General features: G+C 37.8%; 1 protein-coding gene across 1 annotated transcript in view; it reads left to right on the forward strand.

Moving 5' to 3' along the window:
• Nucleotides 1–23,908, forward strand: part of LOC126183224 (uncharacterized) — a 679,892-nt gene that overhangs the window by 168,965 nt on the left and 487,019 nt on the right. The gene's annotated exons all lie outside the window — the stretch shown is intronic.

Here is a 23,908-nt window from a genome sequence, read left to right on the forward strand (position 1 = left end):
ACATATTGATGTTCTCATCTGTAATATCCACATATCTTTAAACTGACTGACTGGATGGTTACAACAGAAAATATCTGTGTAAAAAGTGTTTGCTCAAATGACTTTATGGAAACAGTGTGCATCAAAAGTAAGGATTTTGGCAAAATTTAAATTTCAGTTTTATTTATCAGAGGAAACTGCTGTAGTTATGAAACTACATTCAGCTATTCCATAATGCCATGCAGAGTCACTATCAATATAGTTTAGATTAGATTTAGATTAGATTTACTTTCATTCCAACTGATCCATAGTGAGGAGATCCTCCAGGATGTAGAAAATGTCAGAAAAACAAATAAGCTAATGTATCTTCCACAGGTCCCAAATAGAATGACCGCCATTTTTTTAATGAACACTAAATGAAACAATCATTTTACAAACACTCATTTACTAAGATTGCATTAATGCACTGAATTTAAAATTAAAAAAAATGTTTTTTTTATTTACAAGGTAATAAACATATAATAGAACTACTGCAATACTAATTTACAATGAACACATTACTGCACTGAAATGGTGCAAATATTAGATTGTACTTGTGTGTGTCTATATATATAGACACACAAAACTGAATTTCATTGTTTGTTAAGCTTTTTATGGCTGCTGGCAAGTTATTGAAAATGTGTGTTCCTGAATATTGCACTCCTTTTTGTACAAGAGTAAGTGACTTTAAATCCTTGTGAAGATTGTACTTATTTCTAGTTTTCATTCCGTGAACTGAGCTGTTGGTTTGAAAAAGTGATATATTTTTAATGACAAATTTCATTAAGGAATAAATATATTGGGAAGCAGTAGTTAGTATCCCTAGTTTCCTAAACAGGCTTCTGCAGGATGTTCTTGAGTTCACACCACATATAACTCTGTGATGTGCGTACTGTAAGACCTTCAGTACACACACCATCAGATTAATGGATTTGTCGCTCTAATGAAGTAGGCGAGTGTCAGCAATATGTCTTGTGGTCTTATCATGGCGTGTTTATCTTCTGCCGTTAGGTCAGGCAATAGAAATGCCACTTGCACACTTAGAGTAGCAGATTGACGGTGACTAACTTTAAACAGAACTTGATTAATTTTCACACAGATTTTTTAAAATAATAACAAGCATAAAAATTACTTAACTTGGTTCTGGATGCTATTTACAATTGACAAACTGAAGTTCCTTTGGTATTGGTACATTAATCTTATTCTCACATATATCTCTGATACTTGTCAAAAGTGGCTATACATATATCTTCATGGCTATGTACAGGAATAGGGAAATCTTATTAGGCGCAAACTGAAACTTGACTATAGGCTGGTACAGACAAATGTAGAACTCATACAGACTGGTACAGACTAATGGAGACTGGTACAGTCTGATGCTGACTGACTAATCGGAGGTCTGTACACTCGTTATAATACCCTGCACATTCATGTATCACTGCCCGAGTGCGATCTGTGAGGAGAAAAGGTTCTACGGTAGCAGCAATCTCATTGGCTGCATTACATATTAATATGCGGATCGGCGGAAGCAGAATTTGGTCCGACTCTATGGCAGCACCATCTCGTGGTGCGGAGATGGACAAGCGCTGCGCCTGCGCTGTTGTGCTTAGCAGGGCGCGCTCTAGTGGGAAAGTTGTGTATACGCTGACTACGTGGAACTATGTACACAACAAACTCTTATTGCATGCTTTTGTGCCCAGAAAACTTTAGCTTGGCTTGATGAATTACCTCAAAGAATAATACTATATGACATCATGGAATGAAAGTAAGCATAGTATGCCAGCTTTTTCATTTTTATATCCCCTATGTCTGACACAATTCACATTGCAAATAGAGATTTATTAAGATGCTTCAGCAGTTCTGTGGTGCGTTTCTCCAGTTGAATTTATTATTAAGCTGCAATCCCAAGAATTTAGCACTGTCCACTCTTTCTATCTGCTTGTCATCGTATGTTAGGCATATACTCGTGGGACACCCCTCACAAGTTCTGAACTACATGTAGTGTGTTTTTTCAAAGTTTAGTGATAAAGAATTGGCTAGGAACCAGTGATTAATGTCCACATATATTTTATTAGCCGATCTTTCTAAGATTACACTTAATTTGCTATTTATTGCAATGTTTGTATCATCGGCAAACAAAACAAACTTAGTATCTGGTAATGTTACCGATGAAAGGTCATTGATATACACAAGAAAAAGTAGGAGCCCTAAGATGGAACCTTGTGGGACCCCACATGTAATTAGTTCCCAGTTGGATGATAACTGATAGCTTAATACATGTCTCTTTCCTAATAACACCCTTTGTTTCCTGCCAGAGATATAAGGTTTGAACCATTTTGCAGCATTTCTTGTTACACCATAATATTCTAATTTACTTAAAAGGACATTGTGATTTACACAGTCAAATGCCTTTGACAGATCACAAAATATACCAGTTGCCTGCAGTTTTTTATCTAATGAATTAAGTACATTTTCGCTGTAAGTGTAGATAGCCTTCTCAATATCAGAAATCTGAACTGTGACTGTGACAGTATGTTATTTGTGATAAGATGGTTATAAAGCTGATGATTGTAAATTTCCTTTTCTAAATTTTTTTGAGAATGCTGGCCAAAGTGAAATTGGTCAGAAATTGGATGATATTTCTTTATCTCCCATCTTAAACAGTGGCTTAACTTCAGCATATTTCAGATAGTCAGGAAATATTCCACTGATAAACGACTGGTTATACAGATAGCTTAATATGTTACTTAACTTAGAATCACATTCTTCAATTAAATTCGTTGATATTTCATCATGCCCACTAGATGTTTTTTATTTTAAAGATTTAATGATGAACATTACTTCTGCTGGGGTAGAGAGACTCATATTCATATGATGTGAGTTACTTTAAATGTTTGGTCTGAGGTATTCCACAGCAGCATCTACAGAACCTGACAATCCCATCTTTTGAGTAACAGTTATAAAATGTTTGTTAAAAAGTTCTGCAACACTATAAACATCTGTCGCCAATGTATCAGCATATGTAAAATTATCTACTGTTGCTAATGTTGATTTTTTTTATGTATAGTACTGAAGAGCATATTTCAGTTGGGCACTGATAATATTATGGATATGTACGTGACAAGGTATTATGTATTGATTTCAGTGTTACATCTCTGTTGTTACTATGTTGGTGCAATTTGCTATGTTTAATATCTTTTCTTGTATCTTATATTTTATGCCACATATTTGATGATGGAGTTCTCCTGAAATGCTTCATATGATGATAAATAAAATTATTTTAGTGATCAGAACAAGTGTTTTAGCATTTAGTGACAATATGGTCACAGATCTTAATAGCTACTTTTTGTCTAAAGTGACAAGATTTCTTCAATATGCACAAAAAAAACTTTAAAATTTCTGCATCTTTGCTGATTTCTAATTGAAAAAATGTTTTCCCTCTACTCCTTTCAATAATATTAAATAATTATTTTATTATCTAAGTTGCCAGTTTAAGGTAAGTTATGCATTCTCCTGAATTTCTTAAATTGTTTTCCTAATATTATAACATTCAAATACTTCCATGTCATTGTTCCCTATGGCAATTTTTTCTCTGTTCTGAAGACATGTTCATAATGTTGATAACTACAATGATGAATGCTTCCTTCATGATTTCTTAATACTGAATTTGATTATATGATGAGTAACAGTTTGCAGCAGTATGCTAAATTTAATAGTAAAAGTGGACTAATTGTGTGCATCTCTTCAGGCAACATTTTCATGGTTTCTGTAAAGTCTTGTATATTTTTATCATTTATCAGCCCCACTGTTTTCCTTAGCTGTTTCTTAATTGTACAAGCCATTCATTTGTATAATTTGACTATAATGTGACTAACTGTACTCTGAGATCTGACAATATAGTTACCACACAACTGGCATGTGATTGTTTAACTTCATCTGTTTTAGGTTAATATGATCTCAAGCAACAAATTAAGATAAGATAAGATTTGCATGAAAATATATCAGTAGGTGCAAATAGCATCTCTTTTTACCTTGTTCTTTCAGATTTATTGCAGAACTCTACATTTAAATCCCTACAAAACTAATAATTCTGTCTAACAATGGAAAATCCAAGATAGAATAAATACAGTATTATGAAAAGTATAGATTGCTACTCACCTTATAGAGGAGACATTAAGTCATACACAGGTATAACAAAATGATTGTTTTTGGTAAAAAGGACTTCTTCTAAAGTAGAAAACACCCAGAAGCACAACTCACACACATATGACCACTGTCTCTGGTGGGCGAGGCCAGCTTGTCAACAGCCATAGATAGTGGTCATGTGTATGAGAGTTGTACTTTCTACTTCAGAAGAAGGCCTTTTGATCAAAAGCAGAAATGTTTGTCAGTCTTTTTTATGTCTGTTCATGATTCAGCTTCTGATCTGTATGGTGAGCAGCAGTCTATCCTTTTCATAGTATTGTTGTTAATGATTCTGTCTTATAGAAAACTCAGATTTACAAGTACTCCACTCAGGGCACATATGTAACTGACATGCCACACAGAGTGGACTAATAGCCACGATACTGCACCATCTTCAACTTGAATGAAATTTTGCACATATGTTCCTCATAGAATAAAACTAAGTCACACAAAATTTGCGTTCTAGATGCAAAAAGTTCAAGATCTTTTGAGACTTTCAGTAAAAGCATGCAAAAGTACTCCACTCAGGGCACATATGTAACTGACATGCCACACAGAGTGGACTAATAGCCACCATACTGCACCATCTTCAACTTGAATGAAATTTTGCACATATGTTCCTCATAGAATAAAACTAAGTCACACAAAATTTGCGTTCTAGATGCAAAAAGTTCAAGATTTTTTGAGACTTTCAGTAAAAGAGTGCAAAATATTGCACAAACTCTGCAACAGTTTTGGCCAAATTTAAGAAAGCTTAGTACTGAAACTAGCGGTGACCCATTTGAGATATCTGCATTAGATACACGACTTTTTGTCCTTAAGACAATGTTTAAATTACAATTTCAAGGTTACATCATTCATTGATTTAATGCTGTATGCTATATGGAATCAAAGTTTTTTTGACGGATTTCCCCTTAGCTGTTCCATGGAGGCTTTACTTGTTACCAGTTCTGCAAAGCTACAGCAGCTATTTGTGGGTACTACTGAAGTATTTAATTTGTAGACATAGCATTTAAAACTATTGCCTCAGTTTTTCATATTTTGATGTCATATTATTAAATATTATTACCTCTTATTTTTCTTTACTTTCATATCATTAGAAAGAGCAAGTGCCATTCTACTAAAAACAATTTTTGTTTTGGTTCTTGGACCAACTGGATAAAGGTTTAAGAAATAAGCTTGAAAGTGGTTCTGTCAAACATCTGCAAACCAGCATTTTGTATGAGAAACATAAAAACATTTGTGTAATATTTGAATTCATTAACCCAGTTATGAAAAACAGCTTCTGCTAAATGTTTTGTTGTTTTGATTCCTAAAATTCAGTTCAGTGCATTTTAATTCTGTCTAATTTGGAAATTCTCAAAGAAAGTTAAAAGCCTTCTTTTCATGTCATCAGAAAGGATTTCATGCTTCATCGTGCCAGGCAATGGTAATATAACAACCTACATGTTATAGTTAAAATATAGGTTCCACCATCTTTCACAATGTATAAGCACTCAAGCTGCTGCAAGAAACAAGACTTCATCATCAGAATTATTCTCCAAGAATTTATAAAAGTTGTAAATATAAAAATAAAACAAAACATGTCACCTCCCTTGCTACCACCTCTTCCCAAAATGTGCTCCAACATCATTAATACAGTCAATAAAATAAACTGAAGTAAATAAATGTATGCATTGAATAAATACAGGCAGTGTCATAGCAACAGCTATTCATGCATGTGGCATGTACACTTCTAGGAAAACCACATCTAAATATAAACTTGTAAGTATCAGTACCAACCATTTTGCTAATGATCAAAGGTAATACACATCCTTACAGAGATGCTCAAGGAGTTTGAATCTTGTCATGCACTGAATGTCAGCAGTATTATCATAATTAAAGTAGCTAACTACAGATAGGTATTATAATAGAAGCACATTTTTTAAAAAAAAAGTTGTTTGCATTGCCTGTAATCTTTTGATTTAATGTATTTGCATTTTTCCTGTTATGTAACATAGAGTCAAACTGTTCCAGTAGATGCAGTTTTCTAGCCTCATCCTGTATGTGCAAAATTGTGAGATCTTCTTCAGTTCTCAACAAAAGGCAGCCAGTTTCATGGATGTACATGGCTATGTCTAGCTTTTCAAAATTATTAAGCAGGAAAGCATCCCTGCATTCCTTGTATCTCAACTTGGAATGACTTATCACTCTGACTGGCGTAGTTTGCATTACAATTGTTACACTGAATTTAGTAAGTTTATCATATTTACCATCCAACAGCCTTGCCACAGTGGTAACACCAGTTCCTCTCAGATCACTGTCAGGCTTGGCTAGCACTTGGATGGGTCACTGTACAGGTCTGCCAAGTGCTGTTTGCAAGCAGGATGCACTCAGGCCTTGTTAGGCCAGTGGAGAAGCTACTTGATTGAGAAGTAGCAGCATTTGTCATGTAAACTGACAATGACTGGGAGGGCAGTGTGCTTACCACTTGCCCCTCCATATCTGCATCTGGTTACACCTATGGGCTGAGGATGGAACAGCAGCTGGTCAATGCCATTGGGCCTTCAATGCTTGTTTGGATGGTGTTAGTTTTAATATATTTACCAGTCTCCAGTTTTAAATCACTTTTTAATTTATGTCATTGTGTGCTGCTGATTTTAAATGCAATACTTCCAATATTTTCACTTTGTATTTAACAAATTTTGTGCTTTTATATAACCTCATGGATCTTATTTCAAGACTTTCTGACATTTTAGAAAACAATGACCAACACTTGTCAAACTTTAGCTGAGCTATCTGAAGTTTCCATTTGTTCATCACCATCAGCATCTGAAGCCTTTCAGAACAACTGAACAGCAAGTTTATTGTGAACCTAATAACCTAATAGTGTCATATTGGTTCCAGGTTATGACTGAAAAAATTTAATTTAGTGATATTTCTCAAATCAGCTGCTCCTGCTTGATCAAAAGCATTTAAACACATTTTAATGACATAATTTGTTTTCTAAAAAGGACTGCAGTGATGCTTTTGTGTGAACTTAAAGTGAGTGAGAAACAAGGCTTCATGATAGAACCAAATCACTGAATCTGTTCCTGGGTCAGTCAGAGTGTATCTTCCCCAGTTCTTGATGATGAAGTTGGAATTTTTGCAGTGACCCCCTTTTTATAATTTTTAAAAATATAGCACTTTCAATTGTCCTGATAATCAGGTGCACAACATAGTAAGTGAAGTCCAACATCTGAATCCATATTGTGCAATCTGCTAAATCAAGGCCAAGATCTGAATCGATTTGTCCTACACAAAATAATTTTAATTAGAAATAATTCTATTTTTATTGCAGGCTTGACAAATAAACTGAAAACAAATTGTTTTATGTGTATTTGTTCTCTTGGTTATAATTAAAACTGATGAACTACATACCACTCACATATACATGATTGTGCAAATCTATGAATGACAGACAGGACGTTTTAATTATCACCTCAAAAAACTAAAGCAGCAACCATGAATCTTCATGGTAGAGTTAGTCCTCCTCTGCATATTGGCCTTTCACTGTGACACATTTTTGCCAATGCTGAATTGCTTAGAAGAGATACTGATTGTAGAGGTAAGCACTTCGGCTGTTCAGGGAAAGTTCCAACTTGAAAGTCACCTTCTTGTCATTCTGAATATGACTCCCATTCAATGCTTTATTCATCCAAGGAAAGAGAAGAAGTCAATTGGTGCCATGTCAAGAGCAATTCTGTGATGATAAAAATTTGATAGCCCAAAGAAGGAGCACTTGTGAGTATATCCTACGCAGATTAAGCTTGGGCACTGTCTGCCTTTGACAGATTTTTGCAACCTTCATGTTGACAGTCTCCTGCAACCTCTTCAAGAGATTTTGCTGTGATGGTTTGCCCCATACAAGCATTATCTCTTAGTACCACACTACTGCAGGTGCAAAATATACTCAGCATACCTTGTCTGATGAGAGTTGGATTTTTGTTATTTTCAGTGGAGGTGAAGCCACATGTTTCCACTGCTTGCTTTACTTCTTTGTCTCAGGGCCATAGTGGAGCACCCATGATCATTAGGTAGCTAAAAACGTCACCTGGATTGCACTGATACTTGTATCTCTGATGCTACCCTGATTTGGTGGGCTTTATGAATGAGTTTGAGTCACCATGGCATATCTAATCCAAATATCTCATCTTCATTATGACTGTTTTCAATATTGAGCCATTTTGAGTTTGGACAAAACTATCATAGAGTTTGCATGTCACTTCTCAGTACTCTATTGAAAGTCTCCTAAAACAGAAATATACAAATATACAAATTTTATATAATAGTTTTACATAACTATAGGTAATAAATTGCTTTGGTAAGAAAAAAATTACAATTTTACAAAGGAATAATAATGGCATTTTAAATTTTTCCACTCACAATACATTTTGCATGTAATCCAAATACTTTCAGGCACCCCTGTTCACAGCATTCAAATGTTGAGGCGGTGAGCTCATTTCCAGGCACTCCTTGCCATGTCCAGAGTGATATTCATGCTCAGGAACTACTGACCCCATGCCCCCCCCCCCTCCTGCCCTGTGACAAACTAAATTAAAATCAAATGGTAAATTTTTTTGTAATCTAAGTCAAAGTTAACTCCCAAGTTTATAGCTCTATTCAGTAGATTTGTTCATTTACCCCCATATTCCTGAAGCCACCACACTTTGTGTGCTTGGGAAATGTACTACCAGTACCAGTGTCATGTACCCTCCTGCAGTTTGGCTCTTGAATTGTGCACACCAAATTATAGCACAGTTTCTTGGTCTGCCACAGCACAGCACACTTCATGTTGCCCATATAACACTAACTGTTCTGTCTGCATTGTTACCATTGGTATTATTATTAAACTGTTCACCCAGAATTCAATAGCCTATACAAACAGTTTGTCTTGACTGTGTTTAACTTTTCAGTTTTCTAAACATGAAACAAGTTTCAAAAATAAAATCTTTCTTTTAAAAACAGATAACGTGTAAGTGGGTCCTTACAAGTTAGGTGGACCTTTTCTTTGTTTCTGTAGTACATAATTTCAGAATTTAGCTTATTAAACTGACATTTATTATGATGTGAGTCAGCAACCATTCTGTTCTGAGAAACTAAATGTTATGTCACAGAAGAAGCTGAGTAGCACAGTCCCTGTAGTATAGTGGTTATGATACTAGACTGTTGCATGGAGGCTCATGAGTTCAGAACACACCTGAACTGTAAAATTTTAATTTCTGTATTCAGTTTGAGTACATTCTAGAAGTATCGACAAATGTCAAGAATAATTGTACTGAAATGTTCTGTAGCTGTATATATACCATATGTGTTCTGCCCAGAGGCAGTTCGCTCCACACTCTTATGTGTGCAAGTGCTGAGTAAACCTTCGTTAAATGAAGTTAGTGTTCATCATTTATCAATTACACCTTCTTCTACATGTCATTATTCTGGTGGAGGCGCTGGGTATTGGAACGTGTAATAGCACACATTATTTACAACACAGTGGCTCCCATCAGATCACGACAGAGCCACAATTTATGTGGCCAAAAACCTGAGTTCGAGCCATATTCAACAGATCGCAATCTATCAGAGACAGAAGAAGAAGAGGACAATACGATGACAGCAACTATGTGCTACCACATGTGACATCCTTCTGGGTTCTCTGGTGATGATGACCAAGATCCAAACAAGTGGTTGAAGTTATATGAGTGTAAAGCCAAATTTAACAAACGGAATTACATCATGTGTTTGGCTAACGTATTTTGTACTCGGAGGCCACTGCCAAGCAGTTGTATGAGAACAACCAGGAGAAGTTCACAAGCTGGGAAGTATTCAGGGGGAACTGCTCAACTATTTTGGTGACACACAACAACAGAAGTGCAAGGCTGAAGATAAATTAAAGTGCAGGGCACAGTGTCCAGGGGAAATTACAGCATCCTTCATTCAAGATGTCTTGGAGCTGTGTGAAAAAGTGAATCCTAGAATGAAGAAGGAAGATAAGGTTGCACATCTCATGAAGGGTGTTGCTGAGTACATGTATCAAGCCCTACTCCTGAAGGAGGTTTCGACAGCAGAAGACTTATTAAAATGTTGCCAGTATATCGAGACAATGCATCAAAAAAGAATTACACACAAGAAGTTTGAACGGCCTCCAAATGTCATATCGATGTCTGTGATGGAGGAAGGAACTGATTTTACAAGTGTTCTGCATCAGATAGTGAGAGAGGAAGTTCAGAAGGCACTTGGATTGCACAGAAAGCAAAAAACTGAGATTCTTCAAAAGGTAATAAGGGAGGAAGTGGAACAGGCATTGAACCCAATCTCTCGTCCTTCACTTTCCCTTTAAAATGGTGAAAAAGTCGAGACCAAGGAAGACTGATGTCTGGAGGACCCAGGATGAGCAACCAGTATATTTCCACTGTGGATGACCGGGACATGTGGTGTGCTGTTGTCGAGAAAGGTGGCGAATATGTGATGACGCCCATGCCAGAAGACAGCAGACCAATCTTAGTCAATGCCAACTCCAGGATGCTGAAGATTAACAGGAAGATGTGGGTGCAGGATGACGTAGATCGCCATCACCACAAGCTAGCCGCTGGAGAGGACACTCCCCAACATGCCAATCAAGGTATCCGTCGCTGTTTAGAAGCTCCAGCTGATCACCTATCTACCGCAACCTCAAAAACTAAAGGGTGCTACCTTTCTTGGAGGTGAGGATGCTGAAGACAAAAATCCTCCACCGTTGATCACTACAAAAATGATAGGAAACTACATCGATATCCTCATGGATGGCCAACCAGCCCAAGCTCTTGTGGACTCTGGAGCATCATATACAGTCATTTTAGAGAAGTATTGTCGCCAGTTGCAGAAAACCGTATTCATCAACAACAAAACATCTCTGCTGAAGGTGGCTAATGGGAAATATGTTAAACCTACAGGAAGATGTGTCATTCGTGTGGGTATAAGTGGACACACACAGCCTTTAGAATTCATCATCTTACAAGAGTGTAGTCATGACATCATTCTTGGATGGGACTTTATGAAAGCTTCTCAGGCCATTATAGATTGTGGTTGCTTGAAGATTATGTTAGATGAGATCAGATACTGTGGACAGGAAGATGCACATCTGAGTGTGTGGAGACTATGTGTGCTGGATGAAATTATCATTCCCGCAGTCAGCACTAGAAAGGTAAACGTCATGTGTCATGCTATGGATCTCATAGTGGATTGTGAGAGAAGCATACCAATGAAGCATATCTTGGTCATCCAGGCTCTGTGGTCTCGTCTAAGAATGGATTTGGTGAATTATGGATAGTTAACAGTCACCGAGAACCGCAGATCCTTCCAAGACGCATGTGCACAGCAAACACTGAGCTGTTAATTGCAGAACAGCTAAGCATCATAGAAACCTCCTATGCTGTCTGTGGGCAAAATTGGCATGACCACTTTGAGACAGCCCTATAAGGATCCTGCAACCCAGGGTAATTTCGAATCACCAGTGACAGGCAACAGGTGGAAAGGTGATGAAGAGCATAATGGCAAGGAAAGTTCTGAGAAAATCACCACCAGTGTGAACATCGGTCATCAGGAATCAGAGTATGCAGAACCGATGCCTCATTCCCGAACTAAGTGGACATAACACCGGGACACTGTTCTCTTAAGGAGTGAGCAATGTCACACAAGAATCTGAGTTGCACAGTCACTGTAGTGTAGTGGTTATGATACTAGACTATTGCATGGAGGTTATTGAGTTCAAAACACATTTGAACTGTAAAATTTGAATTCCTATATTCAGTTCGAGTACATCCTAGAAGTATCGACACTGGAATGTTGTGTAACTGTATATATACTGTATGTGTTCTAGCCAGATGCAATTCGCTCTGCACTCTTGTATGTGCAAGTGCTGAATAAACCTCCGTTAAGTGGAGTTAGTGTTCATCATTCATCTAATTACACCTTCTTCTATGTGACAGTTATTACACTACTTACCCAGAATTCAGTAGCCTATCCAAACAGTTTGTCTTGACTGTGTTGAACTTTTCAGTTTGGTAAACATGAAACAAGTTTCAAAAATAACATCTTTCTTTTAAAAACAGATGATATGTAAGTGGGTCCTTACATATTACATGGACCTTTTTCATTTTTCTGTATTAGATAATTTCAGAATTTAGCTTATTGAACTGACATGTGTTGTGATGTGAGTCAGCAATTATTCTGTTCTGAGAAACTAAATGTTATGTCCTCATTGTTAATGATAAATGGATGGAAGGTGGCCAGAGACGTCTGTTGTCTTAGGAATCTGGAAAGGCAAGTAAAGGATTAGTTTACACAAGTGCATTTTAAATAAATATATTTTACTCAGTATATTGCTGAAGAACTGTTACACTGTTGACAACTTGTGGCTAGCTATAAGCAGTGGCCTGATATTAGCGTATGTCTATGTACACAGAAAGTTTGTCAGGAGAACTAGCTACAACTGCTTGGTATAACATTCAGCACCAGCTAGCAACATGGAACTAATCTCAAACTAGAAGACTGGTGCCCAGCTGCCCACCACTTATAACGCTGTCCTGATGCTCTTCACTAGTTGGCAGCCTGAGGTTCTTCATTGGTCATGTCATCCTATTGGTGGCATGTTCAAAGCACAGTTCACAGTGCCCACAGAAATCTTCGTTGTTGCACCAGCTCAGGCAATATTGATAAGATACACTACTACACTCCCCTTCCTCCCCCTAACCTCCTCACCATCATCATGTACTGATGATTGCTGCACCAACAGTGGGAGCGAGGCATGGATGCAGAAAGTTATGAGGAACCAGGAGCTGAATCTGTGGATGGAGCCAAGCTTCTGTCCATGCCTTGGCATTTATCTTGAGACAATCTCAGAACACCAGCTGAGAAACAAGATGGAGGGTGCACCCATGCATCCAGCGATGGTGTAAGGTCGTCTTGTGGTTAAATCACAATAGTGTGTTGAAGTAGTGTGGTGGGAATGGGATTGTAGTTTATCCATTTGCTGCTTAAAAGTGGAAGAAAAGTATTTTGCTTCTTCATTGGACTTTGGATAAAAAGGAGCAGTGTTGATGTGATTAATTCCGTTAGCTGTACAGAAATTCTCAAATTCTGCAGACACAAACTGAGATCCATTGTCAATCACAAGCAAAACTGGTAAACCCTCAAGGCAGAATACGGGTGCAAGGCTTGAATGATGCAAAAAGTCATCACAGAGTCATGGGATCTACAAAAGGAAACTTTTAAATGTTTTGACAACAATCAGCTGATGAGTGTTCAAGTAAGGTCTGTAAAATCCAAATACAAGCACTGCCAAGGCACTTCAGGCTTTGGCCAGTCAAAAAACCATTGAGAAGGGGTTGCCTGGTGTTCCACACAAGCGTGGCAGTGAGCCATCATCTGCTCTATTTGGGAGTCCATGCCAAACCATGTGTAATGTTTCTCTCTGGAGAACCTTTGGTATCACCACACACAGTTGTTAAGATTCAGTGCATAGCAATAGGACACCTCGTTGCATGGAAAAGTCATGCTGACATGCAAAGCATCAGCGAAACGTAGGGCTAACAATTTGTTTCATAGTGAGAGGCTGACCAGTGCAGATATAGTGTGACAGAATCTGCAAGTCCAGGTCCAATGCTGTTGCCTGGGTGATCTTTTGGTGATCTAATGGAAACCAGTCCAGTGTGCCTGAGTCCCGTGCATCAATAAGGCAACAAGATGCCTCTGATGCATCAAAGTCAGCATCCGATCCCAAAGGAAGATGTAAAATCGTGTCTGCATTAGCATACTTGGATGTCGACCTGCAAGTGCAACTGTGTTGGATGAACACCTTGTGGATTAATTACATGGCCCAAGTACTGAATCTCAGTTAAAAGTTTGCACACTTGTCTCTGTTGCATTTAAGGCCTGCCTCTGATAACCCTTGGAACAGGGGGCACAAATTACTAAGTTGCTTATCTGCTGTGTGATCAGAAACGATTATAACATCTAAATAATTTGTACATGAAGGCACAGATGCAGTTAATTGTTCCAAAGAGTGCTGGAAAATTGCTGGTGTGGTTGCACTACCGAAAGGCAAATGAAGAAATTTGAAGAGTCCCCACTTCATATTAATGACAAACACTTGTTGTGGCTGTTCATCTAAAGGGATCATGTAAATTAATCTTAGAGAAGTGACAACTAGCTACCAAATGGTCCATAAGTTCATCAGGTTGAGGCAAAAGAAATGAATCAATCACTGTTTGAGGCTTCACTGTTGCCTTAAAAAAACTAAAAAACTAAACTCCTCCTGAACAAGTTGTGAAGGCCCAACAGTACCGACTGCCCGTCATGTCATCCTCAGCCCATAGATGTCACTGGATGTGGATATGGAGGGGCATGCAGTCACCACACTGCTCTCCCAGCCATATATCAGTTCTTTTAGATCAGAGATGGCACACTAGTATAGAAAATGTTAGGACTTTCAGGGGAGCAGACTGTGATTCTGATCATTTTCTTGTAGTTTCCATAGTTCACCAACGGCTATCTACAGCAACATCAAGATGTCACAATGCAGAACTTCTTAGGTTTGACACTGACAAGCTAAATGATGAAAACTTTAGAAGAAAGTACATGATAGAAATTTCGAATAGGTTTGATGCTCTCAGGACACATGAAGAACAAGACGAGGATGTAAATAAACAGTGGATCACTGTGAGGAATAATATCAAAGAGTCAGCAAAGGTCACAATAGGTACAATTAAGAAGAACAGGAGGAAACCATGGTTTGATGAAGAATGCAAGAAATTGGTAGAGGAAAGGAGAAAAGCATGATTAGATTGGCATAGAATGGGAGACAGAAAACGAGAGGAGTTCTTGAACATGAGAAGGGAAGTTGGTTGTAGGCTACGGGCAAAGAAGAGGGATTATTTGAACAATCAAATTAAAAAAATGGAAACAAACAGTAAAACAAAAAACATTAGGGAACTTTACCTAGACATAAATGAGTATAGGAAGGGGTTCAAGGCTAGGACAAATGCACTTCGAGGGGATGCTGGGGGAATACTGACAGACACCAGTGCTATATTAAGTAAATGGAGGGCATATTTTGAGCATCTATTAAATATAAAGGAAGCAGGAAATGAGCAGGCATATGAAATACATACAGCAGAACCCCAGATACCTGAGCTAACATTAAAGGAAGTAAGAGATGCAATCAACAAATTGAAAAACCATAAAGCACCAGGATCAGATTGCATAACTGCAGAATTAGTTAAAAATGGGGGATAGAAATTGGTGGAAGTAGTTCCCAAAGTGATAACTAAAGTATGGAACTCAGAGATGATACCTGAAGAGTGGCAGGAGTTGATTCTGATCCAAATTTTTAAGAAAGGTGACAAAATGGATTGTAATAATTATTGAGGGATATTGCTATTATCAGTATGTTCCAAAATTTTCTCGAATATTTTGCTAAGCAGGCTTACACCATATGCATATGAAATTGTGGGGGATTACCAAGCTGGCTTTCAGAGGAAAAGATCAACTATAGACCAAATATTCACCCTGCGTCAAGTTTTGGAAAAGAAATGGGAATACAATAAATCAGTTCATAATCTTTTCATAGATTTTACAAAAGCATATGATTCAGTATTGCAATCAAAATTGTACAGAGTTCTTTTGGAACTTGGAATACCAAAGAAGTATGTTAGACTTATAGAAGTGAGTTTGAAAAACACAAAAGGTAGAGTACACATGGGGAAATTGGAGTCAGAAGAATTTGTAATAAAGAATGGACTTAAGTAGGGAGATGCCCTGTCTCCACTAATTTTTAATTTAGTCCTAGAATATATTGTATGAATGGCAGCAGATAATTCAGAGGGTGTGGAGTTAAATGGAAATATTAAGATATTAGGGTCGGCAGATGATCTAAACATCATTAGCGATAGGAAAGAATCTGTAACAGCAAATGCGAATGTGTTAATCAAGGCTAGTGAAGATGTAGGTCTAAGGATAAGTGAAGACAAAACTAAATACCCGGTTACTACTAGAATGTCAACAGCAGTAGATCAGGAAATGTTAAGAGTTGGAGACATGCAGTTTGAAAAAGTGAACACATTTAAGTATCTAGGCGTGGACATCACTTCGAGAAATGAGATTGAATCCGAACTGAAGAAGAGATTACGGGCGGGAAATGCGTGCTACTTCTCACTGAATAGATTACTTTCATCACGGATATTGTCTGGGAATTTAAAGATTAGAATATACAAAACTATTATTCTACCAGTTATGCTGTATGGGTGTGAGACTTGGTATCTCACTGTGCAAAATGAAAAGCCATTTCGAGTATTTGAAAACAAAATTTTGAGAAACATTTTTGGAGCAAAAAGGGATGACATTAGCAAAGAGTGGTGAAAACTGCATAACGAAGAGGTTCAAAAACTCTATTCAAGCCCTGACATAATCAGTATTATTAAATCACGTAGGATGTGATTGGGGGGGGGGGGGGGGGGGTCACGTAGCTTGAATGGATGAGGGCAGGGCAGCGTGCAGAGTACTGGTAGGGCACTTAGAGGGGAAACGTCCTGTGGGGAGGCCAAGGCGTAGATGGGAGGACAATGTGAAGGCTCATTTGAGGAGCCTAGGTATTGAAGGTGAATGGAAGGAAATAGCCCAAGACAGGGACAGATGGTGAAAATATGTTGCTGCAGTAATGGACTGTTGAGTCTGGTATGACAAGTGAGTAAGTAGGTAAGTATGAGCCACCACTGATTAAAGTGATTTCTCCCCAGTGCACTCCACAAGCGCAGCCCTGTTAAGCTCAATTTTATTAGCAATAAAGAATTTGACCAAAAAGCTTCAAAACTGCTTTTATCTCATTGAGAGAGAAAAACACGTCACATTCTGATAAGACTGCATCAGAATACTTTCCATTGTAAATCACCAGCTATTGTTTCCAATATGTGGTGAAATGGTGCATTACATGTGGTTTGCTGTCACAGTGTGTGATGAGAGTGAAGCTATTATGAATGTAAATGAAATTTGCTTTGGTATGGAAAGTTTAAAAGAAATGCAGTGTTTATAATTTGTGCAAGATGCCAAGAAAATTACTAGTTCCCCAATTTTTACACTGAATATTACTGCAGCATGTGTACATCATCAACTGTAAAATTATAAAAGTATCCAATTTTATATTTTGTATGCTTTACAATACCTTTCTGGTAATTTATTTTTAATCCAAAGTTTTCCTTTTCTTTCTCTTCTGTGAAAATATTAATAAGTAGAATGTATTGAGCATTATTTTGGTTTATTTGCAGTGGAAGTAACATAAAAGCTGAAAATAAAAAAATTTTCTGCAAAATGCCTTGAACCCACAATTCTTGGATTACCATTCTGTACTCTTTCTGCTGTGCCAGTCACTGCCTGGAAACTGCACAAACATAAATGGCTAATGCCTCACCTGACCTGTGCCAAAAATGTTATTGGCCATCTGAGGTTCCTACTTCCATCACTTCCATTTCTAGCCAAGTCCTGTATATACCATACATTTGGACACAATCAGTGATGATGAGTAGGGATGGTCCCCTTGTAAGTCTCAGGAAGCAGTTGACTTATCATAACTCACAGTGTCAAACCAGACTACCCACGGAGCAACCAGCTTCCTAAGGCAGATAACAGAAATGGTACGAAGTCTAGGTTGGTACCCTGACAAACTGTTATTATTCATTAGAGCCATGTTAAACCTATGGGGAACAGTTAAAAATGAATAACTGAACTGCGCCACCATTTTCTTTTCAACAATTAACCCATTGTGGTTTTCTGCCATTTTTTGAATTCTAGCAGCCAGCTGCAGTGTGGTGTAAACTCTGTGCTCCTCATACTACTACCCTGCAGGACAAGGTTGTCCATACAACCATAGTCAGATAGTTTGTAAGAGAGCAAGGGTGCTAGACCTGGAGATGTGAAATATTTTGCAAGATGAATGGTGACTTGCAAGTAGCAATAAAAAATTTCCAGTTATGACCCAATTAAAAATCTCTGTAATACTGACTTTCAAATAATATTCCCAAAAGAAAAACACTGGGCTACACCATATTTCTTCCTTTGCCTGAGAACTGTGGGAGGGTGGCTGGAGTGTTCCCCTCCTCCCCCCGCACAGCCATGCAAGGGCATCCTTGATGCACGAAACACTGGCAGCTCCCTTCACTTACCACCTCTCTACAACAATTTTTTATACACAAAAATGAGTAAAACAATTAACCACATCACAATAATCATCTTTTATACATCTAAGGCTGTTCAGATGACTGGCAATGAGTTGGGGTTATAATGTGACCTGTAATGGACAACACAACCAATTTTGTCATGTTACAACCTCTTAATGAGTACAGTGTGACCGAATTTTAAATTTTTAAATTTTGTCAATAATTACTGGTATGTGAAACTTTGAAAATAAAATTTGCATTTCCCCTGGGAGCCAGTAGGGAGGGAACCTGCACCTGGTACAGGGTCCTGTCATGGTTGTAATATAGATCCCTGTCATGGTTGTAATATAGATCACCTTGATTAATTCTGCTGTTGTTTCATTGCTTATACATGATAACTGGTGCTGGTACTATTTCCACAGTTCAGCCTGAGAAATTAGATTAACCACAGTTTTTATTACAATTAAGATTCAAAATAAAATTATACCTTGAGATACTTTTTATCCTAATCAGAAAACTTCAGAAGTCAGTCTTTTTACACACTTGGCCATGCTAACTATGATGTGTATACATACGTTTGTTTGATGAAAGGGTTAAACACAGATAACAAGAATAGAAATCCCCAAATAACTGGAGTAAAATTAGGTAAAACTATATTTCACACAGAGTAGTCTCAATTTTGATCTTAATATAGGGAATTAGCTAGTCTCCATGTGTGGAACAAGATGGAAAGAAGGGCATCTGTTTGTAGTGTTGTTTCTGAAAAGCACTGGAAAATTTGTCATGCCATGAGGAAATTTCACAGTGGTCCCATTTGGCAAATATTACATGTAGTGTAACAACTAGAACCCTTTTAAATGCAATCAATAATGAAGAATCATCATAACTCTCATGTGCCTTGCTGCTGAGCTCACCTCTCAACTCTCAGCACATTTTTTTTCCAAAAAGAGCCTATTGATATTAATATAGCAAGTGAGATCTTTTTTCTCAGTTTTGAAAACAAAGTGAATAATTTGGTTGCAGAATTAAACCTGTGGTATTATCAAGCAATAAAACTGACATATATTATAGAAAACACCATTCAAACACCAAAGCTCTCTGGTTGACAAGTTAACAGGCCTAACGGTGCTCCATCAAGTATGGAAAGTTATTTTAGGATAAATGTCTTTATCATTATTCTTCACGTAATAAATAATGATGAAACTGATTCTCTAAAAACCAAAAATCTGCTCATCTTCAACTATATCCATGGGGTCAGTGATTATTGATGCAAAAACTCTGGCTAAAAAGTACTACAAAATAATTGGCGAGGATGAAAGTGACTGCATTTATAATCTGAAGACCCAGATCAAGCTGTGGGTGGCAAAATGGGAAGATGCAAATAAAATGCCTCTACTAGGCTATGAAACTGAGTAACGGCAGTTTTGCACTCCAGAAATTTTCCCTTCTGTTAGATCTTTAGTGTTGATCCTTTCTTATTTTGCTGCTTACATTGCAACAGCAGAAAGAACTTCCTTGATACTGAAACTTATTAAGACTTGATTGAGATAGCATTTTGGGCAAAAAAACTTAAGGGGACTTGTTCTGTGGTATGACCATAGAGAGATCATAATTAACAAGGAAAAAATTTATAGGTGGGTGCATTGAGAACACCAGAAAGAACAGAAATATATGTTTTCTTAATTCTGGATAACATAAAGCCATTTGTTCTTCTTTGATGTTAAATACTGAGCAATTAGCATTCACACACTCAGATTACCCTCCATAATTTTACATTTAAACTGTAAAAAAGTTCAAATCAGATGCTAATATGCATGAAGAATGTCAAATATAAACTGAATGAGTGGAGAACTAAAATAAAATTTATAAATACAATACTTTTTTTCTATGTCAGACTGAAACACACAGTATATTAGAAACAAAATATTACTTGCAAAACTATGGGTTTATGCACCTTAAAGAAGCTTCCACATTACTGTAACGGTGTAGTATTATTTTCACTATTTACATTGTACTTCTTTGAAAGCATTAGTCTCAAATACATTGTTTTGCTAATATAATTAATATAGATATTGAATTTTTATTCTTACTATGTTTGATTCAAAATGAGTATCATTGTAAATTGTATAGAAAATAAAAATTAGAGAAAAATATATAAGTATCTATTCAGCACTTCACAAATATTATTTTAAAAATATAATTAACTATATTTATGGACAAAACTTACAAAAATGTAGCTGCCACTGAATTAAAAACACAATTTTAAAATTATTATATTGTCACATAGGAGAAGGTGTAATTTGATGAATGACGAACACTAACATCACTTAATGAAGGTTTATTGAGCACTTGCACATACAATAGCGCAGAGCGAACTGCCTCCAGCCAGAATACATACAGTATATATGCAGTTACAGATCATTCCAGTACAATGATTACTTCTAGAATGTACTTGAACTGAATATAGAAATTAAAAGTTTACAGTTCTGATGCGTTTTGGACTCACGACCCTCCATGCAACAGTCTAGTATCATAACCACTACACCATGGTGACTGTGCTACTCAGCTTCTTCTGCTGACATTCCTCCCTCCTTAAGAGAACAGCGTCTCAGGGCTATGTCCTCCTAGTCCCGGAATGAGTCATTGGTCATGCATACACCGACTCCCAATGACTGATGTTCATCCTGCTGGTGATCTTCTTAGAACTTCCTTTGCCGCTACGTTCTTCGTCACCTTTCCGCTTGTTGCCTGTCACTGGAGCTTCGAATTTACCCTGGGCTGTGGGATCCTCATAGGGCTTCATTCGAATGCCTCAGCTGTTTTCACGGCTTTTGTAATGGCATAGCATGTCAGATAATCAGTGCAAACAATAAACCATCTATTGCTACTAGCAGATATTGGAAATCACCCGAGGAGGTCAGTCCCAATACAAAGAAAGGAATTTTGGCTGGTGGAATTGGTGTGCATCGGCCAGGTGGTTTCTGAGGAACTGCCTTTCTCCTCTGGGACTCTCAACAGTGTGACACATAGTGACGGACACTCCTAAATAAACTTGGCCAGAAAAATCTCTTGCAGATCCTATTATATGTCTTAATAAATCCTAAATGTCTGGCCTTAGGTGTGTCATGGAATTTCTCTAGAACATCTAAGTGCATGTGTTTAGGAATCACTGGTAGCCACCTCTTTCTAAATGGATCAAAGCTTTTCTTGCAAAATAATCCATTAACTACCTTAAATTGTCCTTTCACATCCTCTGACCGATTTAAGGCAAGCATAATTTGAGATATCTTGGCATCCTTCTTCTGGTCAGCAGAGATCCTGGAGTGCAGCGACAGTCACTATCATGAAAGTCTTGATGGTCTTGCACAGGGTTTCTTGAGCGACAGTCAGCATTTTGGTGTTTTCCTCCACTTTTGTGCACCATGGTAATGACATATCCTTGAAGACATAGTGCCCACCTGGTGAGTCATCCTGTTGGGTCCTTAAGACCTGTGAACCAACAGATTGAATGATGGTCTGTAACGACTGTGAATGGCCTTCCATAGAGATATTGTCGAAATTTGCACATGGCACAGATTGCAGCAAGTATTCTCTTTCTGTAGAACATATAAGAACATGTGTTTAGGAATCTCTGGTAGCCACCTCTTTCCAAATGGATAGAAGTTTTTCTTGCAAATTAATCCATTAACTACCTTAAATTGTCCTTTCACATCCTCTGACCGATTTAAGGCAAGCATAATTTGAGATATCTTGGCATCCTTCTGCTGCTCAGCAGAGAGATCCTGGAGTGCAGTGACAGTCACTATCATGAAAGTCTTTATGGTCTTGCACAGGGTTTCTTGAGAGACAGTCGGCATCTTGGTGTTTTCTTCCACTTTTGTACACCATGGTAATGTCATACTCTTGAAGACATAGTGCCCACCTGGCAAGTCGTCCTGTTGGATCCTTAAGACCTGTCAACCAATAGATTGAATGATGGTCTGTAACAACTGTGAATGGCCTTCCATAGAGATACTGTCGAAATTTGCACATGTCCCAGATTGCAGCAAGACATTCTCTTTCTGTAGTTGAGTAGTTTCTCTCGGCAACCACAAACTACATCTTCATCTACGTGGATACTCTGCAAATCACATTAAAGTGCCTGGCAGAGGGTTCATCGAACCACCTTCACAATTCTCTATTATTCCAATCTTGTGTAGCGCGCAGGAAGAATGAACACTTATATCTTACTGTACGAGCTCTGATTTCCCTTATTTTATCTTTATGATCATTCCTCCCTATGTAAGTTGGTGTCAACAAAATATTTCGCATTCTGAGGAGAAAGTTGGTGATTGGAATTTTGTGAGAAGATTCCGTCACAATGAAAAACGCCTTTCTTTTAATGATGTCCATCTCAAATCCTGTATCATTTCTGTGACACCACTCCCTCCCATATTTCATGATAATACAAAACGTGCTGCTTTTCTTTGAACTTTTTTGATGTACCTAGTCAGTCCTATCTAGTGAGGATCCTACACCGTGCAACAGCATTCTAAAAGAGGATGAACAAGCGTAGTGTAGGCAGTCTCCTTTTTAGGTCTGTTACATTTTCTAAGTGTCCTGCCAATGAAACGCAGTCGTTGGTTAGCCTTCTCCACAACATTTTCTATGCGTTCCTTCCAATTTAAATTGTTCGTAATTATAATTCCTAGTTATTTAGTTGAATTTATGGCTTTTAGATTAGACTGATTTATCATGTAACTGAAGTTTAACGCGTTCTTTTTAGCACTCAGGTGGATGACCTCACACTTTTCATTATTTAAGGTCTATAATGGCCTAAGAAGCTTTCAAAAAGTCCCATCCAAGAATGATGTCATGACTACACTTTTGTAAGATGATGTATACTAAGGGCTGTGTATGGCCACTTATACCCACTCGAATGACCTGTAGGTTTTACATACTTCCCATTAGCCACCTTCAGCAGAGATGACCTGTAGGTTTTACATACTTCGCATTAGCCACCTTCAGCAGAGATGTTTTGTTGTTGATGAATATGGTTTTCTGCAACTGGTGATGGTACTTCTCTGAAATGAGTGAATATGATTCTCCAGAGTCCACAAGAGCTTGGGCTGCTCAGCCATCCATGAGGATATCGACATAGTTTCCTATCATTTTTGTAGTGATCAATGGCGGAGGATTTTTCTCTTCGGTATCCTCACCTCCAAAGAAGGTCACACCCTTTAGTTTTCCAGGTTGCAGCAGCTAGGTGATTGGCTGGAGCTTCTAAACAGCGATGGATACCTTGATCAGCGTGTTGGCGAGCATCCTCTTCAGTTGCTAGCTTGCAGTGATGGTGATCTACGTCATCCTACACCCACGTCTTCTTGTCCATCTTCGTCGTCCTGGAATTGGCATCAGCTATGATTGGTCTGCTGTCTTCTGGCATGGGCGTCATCAAACATCCACCGCCTTTCTTGACAATAGTGCACCACATGTCCTGGTCATCCGCAGTGGAAACATACAGGTTG

The sequence above is a fragment of the Schistocerca cancellata genome, chromosome 4 (genome assembly GCF_023864275.1).
Source record: "Schistocerca cancellata isolate TAMUIC-IGC-003103 chromosome 4, iqSchCanc2.1, whole genome shotgun sequence".
NCBI lineage: Eukaryota > Metazoa > Arthropoda > Insecta > Orthoptera > Acrididae > Schistocerca > Schistocerca cancellata.